We start from the raw sequence: 7,970 nt of genomic DNA on the forward strand, positions 1-7,970 counted from the left end.
AAGAATATTCCAAGGCGAAGGAAATCCACCACATGCTAAATTTCCTTCTAACGTAAATAGAAGCATATTACTCACAAAAACGTTTCAAAGTAAAAGAAATCTTACACATTCTAAAGTTTATTCTAGCACAAACACAATGACATTGCCAAAAACAACATTGCAATGTGAAAGATAGCTAGCATACACTTGATTTACTTCTAGCACAAACAAAAGCACATTTTCAACAATAACATTGCAAGGAAAACCAAATCCAACAACTTCTATAAAAAACACAATCACATTTCCAATAACAACGCGCAAGGTAAAATAAATTTAACGCGTGCTAGCTTTACATGTAGCATAAATACAAGCATACTACCAAAAACAACATTTCATGCCAGAAGAAATCTAGTGCATGCTATATTTCCTTCTAACACAAACAAAAACACATTACCAAGGTGAAGGAAATCTAACACGTGTTAGATTTCCTTCTATAATAAACAACCAAATTGAAAACAACAATATTGCATAGCAAAAGAAATCTAGCACAACTTCTAGCCCAAACACAAGCACAACATTTCCAATAACATTACCAAGGTGAAGGAAATCTAACACTTGCTAGATTTCCTTTTATCATAAACAACCAAATTGACAACAACAATATTGCAAAGAAAAAGAAATCTAGCATAGTTTCTAGCCCAAACACAAGCACGTTTCCAATAAAAATATTGCAAGGTGAAAGAAATTTAATGCATGCTAGCTTTGCATGTGGCACAAATACAAGAAAACTACCAACAACAACATTGCATGCCAAAAGAAATCTATTGCGTGTTATGTTTCTTTTTAACACAAATCAAAAAAGTGTAATGGTGATTCTTTGTTGTGAAGACCCATATTAAAAGTGGTGTAATGCTAATAAGACCAATGCAGCTATTGCCAGGATACTAATGTAAAGTTTCATTGTTCAAAAGTTTAGGGCCTCGTTGGTAAAACCATGCATGTCATATTCAGTGACTACGACATACTCTAAGGTAGATTCAGTAATAAATTTTGTGCATCAATAGAGTTTTGGCATTTTTTGGCTAAGTTAAGGCACCAACACCACAACTGTTATGAATCACCTAGTCAAGTCTCAAGAGAGAGCCTCTTTTGTCTCATCACTATATCAATCCATGAAATGGTGGAGAGCCTAACAACCTTCTCTTTTAATCACTCAAGCTAGACCAAATTGACAAGTTGTATTCCTACCTAACCAAACATTTTCCATGTTTTTGCTTCCTCATAAAAAGATAGCAGTCTAGGGGTTATCCTGATGCAAAATGTACCTCTCAACAGACTATGTTAACACCTTGTTTTAGGAGATTAACCCACTAGCCTTTGTTCTATAGTACAAATAAAATCGGTCACACTTTCATATTTTATTTGGATTTTATTTTAACCCATATGTAGTAGCATTGTGCTGACCAATACATTGGCTTTAAAAAGTAATGCAGTTCTAATAGTCAATATTGACATGGTTGGTCAATCTTTTTCTATGGAATAGATTTAAGATGACAGGAAAATTATAGAAGTATCGATAGTCATAGAAAATGAATTTGCGAGAGACTGGGAAGACCAAATCAAGTTCCCACATCCATTGGCCTGTTGAAAACATCCCAACATGAGGACTCAGATACATATCTTGGAAAGGAATCTTCAAATGGAACCCGATCCAAAAAAAAATAGACAAACGTAAAAGAAATCGATCAAGACCCAAGAAAAGATACAAAAACTCATTATGGGTATTGATATATATTGGGATAATGTGGTAAAGATGAAGCATAAGGTATTGGTGGACCACTGGGAACACATTAGGATGTCTAGTGGACAAATGAAAGAATGGGTGCAGAATGTTGGTTCTGTATTGTTGGAAATAGACCGAAGGTAAGCATGCTCCTCAATAGTTGGTTTGGATTCCACTTCATGACAGTGGAAGATGCCGATAAGATTGGCTCAATCTCATGCGTGAAAGGTAGGGGATTTTTATGCTTGTAGAATTAGACGGTCAGATTTAATCCTATTAAAGAAGATCCCCAGCGAAAATACATATGGGTTAAACTCCCTGGCCTTCCTTTGGAACTATGGACCAAGAAGGAAATCATGGAAATTGCCAATAAGATAGGAAAATTCTATTATGTCAATGAAGGGTGTGCTGGCCTTCTAGAAAATTGAGTAGCATGGTTTTTCATTGAACCAGATTCCATAGAAGGTCTCCCGGCTACCCTTGATATCTATTAGAGTACACAATCTATCATAAAACGAGTGGATTACTGGGGAACCCCTTTTAGATGTTTGGGATGCCATAATACCATACATCTAATAGCGAAATTCCTACATAGACTTGGTTGGGATGACATCAAAATGTATGGTAAGGCTATAGGCATAAATCAAAATCATACTTTTCCCAAGAAAGAACATGCCCCTTGGGAGCTGCCAAATGAAGTGTAGGTGCCTGCGCTAGAATAAGTTCCTATAAACAATAGTAGTAGAAAGGATAACAGTATGTCGACTCCAGGAATTAATACTCAAGAAATAGATTCCCAAGATAGGCCATATGGACGGGGAAACTCGGCGAATAATGAAGATAAAAATTTCACTCCGGAGGTTGGCCAAATTCGATATATTACAAAATGAAATGAACCCAGTTGACATCCAAAATTGAGGCCTTATGCAACATATCCTTCTCAACATGATAATATACAAGCAAATACTTCCCCTATCTTAATTGATGTTGATGTGGAAAATCTAAAAATGGATAAATCACTGGGCCTCGAATCGTTATCAGTTAAGAAGACCTTTTTCAGGAGACAAAGTCTTTTAATAATATGGATTTCCCTAGAAATGGATCAACTAAGAAGAAAAAGGATACTAAATACAAAAATATATCCTCATGTAATGGAGTTGGGTCAGAGCTCAACACTTACTTTTCTGAAACCAATGAAGCAACTCTCTATCCAAACATTGATCTAGGAACTTCTTATTACTAATACGAAGAAACAAAGACCTCATATTCACGGGTCCTTATAGAAGACTATCCCGTAGCAACCCAATCTAATTGAGGATCATGTCATTAAATATCAGAAGTTTTGGATCACTACAGTCTTGTCGAACACTGCATAATATAATTCAAACCAGAAAGCCTGCTTTGGTGTTGTTACAGAAAACAATGGTAGATAGGGGCAAAGTTCAGAATATCCTCTTGATTTTATGCCCAAATTGGGCGGTCTACACAACCAATCCACTAAGGAATTCTGGAGGTCTTTCCGCTATATGGAATCCCAAAATTTTCTCCCTTTTGGCTTACAAATCCTTCGTTGGCATCATTTTATCGGGATATTCTCGGGGTTATTTGACAAGATTTCGTATCCTTAATCTATATGCTCCATATGAAAATAGAAAATAATTCTAGAAGGTGGTAAAAATTCTATTGTAACTATTTTTAATGCTGCAACAAATGAAGTTTTGTCACATCCACTTTGCTTCTAGCCATCATCATTCATACCATGTCCAAGCAAGTTGAAGCAACTTATTCATTCTATATCAGCAATATACAGATAGGAAGTGTTTTAGACTACACTCTTGCTTTCATGAGTGTAGCCTTGGACATGGTGCGTGATAAATGGGATCCAACTCTAAAGAAAGGTTTCATCGACATTACTTCCTCAAGAGATTTCTATTGGATTTATAGCAGCCTTCAATTTGTATTTTGTGGAGAGATGATTGAAGATTTAATAGGAAATCAACAACAATTTGGTGATTTAGTAGCTTGGGGAGGTTGTACAATAATATACTTGCTTTGTCAACAACTTCACTTTGACCTATTTGACTTTGTGTATACAAATATTAATGCTGTAGAAGTGGATAATGTAGTAATAACATATTTGACATCAAGAGAAACATCAAAACCAACGAATTATGGGTAGGATCTGGAAAATGCAAAGAAGTCGAGAACATTGAACGATCACGTCTTTTCAATGCTAAAAGCACATTCTTCCGCTAAAGATAGAATTGATGTGCAATCAAGCAAATTGATGTCACACATATATTCTTGGATGTCTGTTATGGAATATAATAATAAGGCATTAGGTGAACCAACAATAAAGCCGGAGATTCCTAAAGCCAAACTTAATGCAGATGAGCATCTGTTCTGTGACAACTGCAAGACATCAATTGCTGATTACCATCGGAAATGCCCATATTGTTCATATGATCTTTGTCTCAGTTGTTGTCGGGGGGCTTCGAGAAGGTTGTCAACCAGGTGGTGGTAAAGCAGAATTAGCACAACAGCAGTCTACAGATAGAGGTTATTCTAGAGAGGGATTACCAAGAAATAAGCAAACAAAGGTGTCGGGCGGAAGATCAGGTTGGGAGCTTCACTCCCAGGTTACTAGCAATAGCACTGTAGACCCTACAGACAGATTACCAGATTGGAAGGCTAATAGTGATGGTAGCATTCCATGCCGGATATGGTGGCTGTGGTTGTCATTTATTAGAATTAAAACGCATTTATAGAATGAATATGATTGCAAAACTTGACAAAGAGGCAGAGGAAATGGCCAGCAGCTGCAAAGTCGCAGAGGGCTTGAAAATTTCTCACTCCTGTACCTCATGCTTCAAGTCTGGTTCTTATGGGAAAAATGGATATTCTGAAAGGAATTTACGCCAAGCAACTCATAGGAAGGACAACAGTGACAATTATTTGTACTGTCCAACTGTACAGGATACTAAAGAAGAAGGCCTTGAGCATTTCCAGAAACACTGGATTAGAGGTCAACCGGTCATTGTGCAGAATGTTCTTGAAGGCACTTCCAGTCTGAGCTGGGACCCATTGGTCATGTTGCGGCCTGTTCGAGAGACTATGAGTGGCAAGTTTAATGAGGAGACAAAGATTAAGGCCATTGATTGCTTAAATTGGTGTGAAATTGAAATCAGCGTCTACCAATTTTTCAAAGGTTACGCAGATGGTCAAATGCATAAAAATGGTTGGCCTTTGATGTTGAAGCTGAAGGATTGGCCACCACGAAATTTCTTTGAAGAACGTTTACCACGCCATAGAGCTGAATTCATTAATGCATTGCCCTTTCATGAGTACACACATCCTGAATGGGGCCTTCTTAATCTGGCAGCAAAGCTTCCTGATAATTGCTTAAAGCCTGATATAGGACCCAGAACTTACATTGCTTATGGGACAAGTGAAGAACTTGGCCGAGGTGATTCTGTTACTAAGCTGCACTGTGATATGTATGATGTTGTAAATGTATTGACTCATACAGCTGAAGTCAAGTTCCCAGGGTGGCAGCAACTTAAGATAGATAAAATTCAAAGATCATTAAGAGCATTAGACTCGGAAGAACTTTATGAAGACTCAGATAGGATTGGAAATTCCTTTGGTGAAGAAGAGAGAGGAAAAACAACTAAAATTGAGGCATCATCATTTGATGTTTCTGTGTCTCAAAGCAACAGAAAAGTTTCTTCAAGTCAAACTATTGATGAATGCCTTAATGATAATGACATTGAATCTAGTTTGAGGGCAAAGTGTCTTGATCTCTGGTAAGATCCATATTACAGTTCCACATTTGATTGGCTGGATGGGGAGGATCAGTTTTTTCTGGGATTCCATGGTTGGTAGTTCTATCCACCATATTCACAGAGACAAAAATTATCTGGCAGATTCACTGTCTAAAACAGGTCTACAGGATGCTACTGGTTTTTGGTTTTTGCAGGTTCTATCTGAGGGAGCCAAGAGTTTATTTTGCCGGACTTCTAGTTTCATTTCTGTTTTCTTCACAGGTTTCCATGGACGGGTCTCTGATCTTTATGTGGCTGTTTCTTTTATCATCTTGTTTATGGATGGTGTACATGATGTTTCTGTACATCCCTATGTTTCCTGTTTCTCTATGTGATCATGTTTTGTTTTGGAGATCTCCCAGAACACTATGTTTCAGTCAAATTTTCCTGAGCTATTTACTGGAATTCTCCCATGGTGATTTCATTTGGTTTTCTCTGCAAATGGGAGTGTATATGATGTAAATTTTGAACTTTATATCCCTCATATAATAATATTCAGCTTTTTCATTCTGAAAAGGTTAAGCATAGCACATCAAGCCCAATCATGTCACTTTCTTGGTGCTTTTTCTGCCTGTAGCCATTCAGGTTTACTTGATGAGAACTGACATTATTTTCAAGCATAAGTCAATATTATGGAATTTTCCCCAGAGCAATGCAATATGCCCTTGGTTAAACTTTACAGTCTAAGTGGGTGCATGAATGATGCATATGGTGTTATTGAAAATCTATCTTTCACAAGTATTTACAGTTCCTTGCTTTACGCCTGTAGAATGCATGGAAATATTGAGAAATCAGACATGGAGATGATGTAGGTAGAGTCCAAAATTTTGGTTTGGCCAGCTATCATTATATTGTTTTATATATTATTAATTCTAAGCCTGATGAAAATTGTAATGTTGCAACATATAATTAACCCTAGTATATCTTTCAGGTATGCAAGATGACATAAAGATAACTGTGACAATAGCTGGAATATTTAAGAACAATTGGCTGGCATTAAAAAGGAGAATATCGAATTCTAATGTTGGCATGAAAGATGATGCAAACAGAAAGCTAATCCTAAAGGTTACAATTGAAATAATATTGAGGAAATCACTCAAATTTTAGGACTGGTAAATGGTGGCACTCTATTTAGAAAATATTTTGGGAACAAAGGCCAAATTCTATTACACTAAATGAAAAATGTAGTGGGAGGTTTTAAATAACATATTGAAGAATAAAATTGAAATCTAGTGGTCGGATATTATGAGATTGAAAGCAAATTTTCCCAAAAAAGGCCCTACTTCCCTCCATATTTAGATATAAAAAATTCCTTTGCTTTTTGAGACAGACAAATCCATAACTAAGTCTTTCTCTACAACAAATCCATAACCGTGTTGAAGGGAGAAGTCTCTACAACTGTCTTATGAGGAGGACCTATACGCTGTTAAAAGAGGTTCTAACTTTGAGTTTTCTTCCAAGTCTGGGTACTTGTCTATGATTTATGGCACATATGCAAGCCTTGAAAGTTTGAGAATGCGCAAGAATAAACTCCTGGGATAAATACCCATTTGATTATAAGGACTTCTCCTACATTGATGTGAAAGTGTCAGCAAGGAAATTTGCAGATATCTTAACACAGAAACAAGTAATCACATTCCATTAAAATGCACTTAACTTTACATATGCCCAAAAGCAGAGGAAATAACTAAGCTGGAATCCGATCCAAGAAAATGCCCCATATTATCATCCTATGCTTAGTAATGCTTACAAGGAAATGGGTTGGGTATGTGTTTAAAGTCTGTACAATCAAAAAGAAAGAATCTAAAGGTAGCCCCAACAATCTGAACATACAACAAGATATCAGTTTACCAAGTCAATCTAATAATGTAGCACATATGGACTCATCTTGATATTGCTGCCTTGAGTTTACTGGCTATTTCACTTGTCAAAGCGAAGGATAATCCCTTCGATTATGTGCATACAATGGGCCAGTATCTTGAGCACTGAGGAATCAGATGAACGCAGCTGATTTTATCTCTCTAGAGGTAGCACTGGTGTATTCTAGCTGTGTAAGTGTCATTTAATGAGGTTGCAACTTTTTACATATTACAAAAATACGTGAATAAATGGCAAGATCATAAACAACCACACAAACGGCAATTGTTTTCCATTGAGAAGAATCTATATACCCCTTTCAATGTCTTGCAAGGCAAGGACATGGATTGAAAAAAATATATATACTCTTCTCTAAATATTCCTAGTTCTTCAAGTTGCAACCGAGCCTCAAGAACTTAACAGTTGTGAAGCATTGAAACCCATATTCTTGTATTCTGGTTTTCGTCATATGATTAAGAAAATAAAAAACTATACAAACATATGTATCATATTGATAAAATCGGTAT

The 7,970-nt window shown here is 36.5% G+C and overlaps 1 pseudogene; it reads left to right on the top strand.

Moving 5' to 3' along the window:
* Window positions 1-4,531: 4,531 nt before the first annotated feature.
* Window positions 4,532-5,572, top strand: LOC149210573 (lysine-specific demethylase JMJ27 pseudogene; annotated as a pseudogene).
* Window positions 5,573-7,970: the final 2,398 nt, after the last annotated feature.

This window comes from Pinus tabuliformis, chromosome 1_2 (assembly GCF_031772625.1).
Source record: "Pinus tabuliformis cultivar Carrire ecotype Pingquan chromosome 1_2, CPIR1, whole genome shotgun sequence".
Taxonomy (NCBI): Eukaryota; Viridiplantae; Streptophyta; class Pinopsida; order Pinales; family Pinaceae; genus Pinus; species Pinus tabuliformis.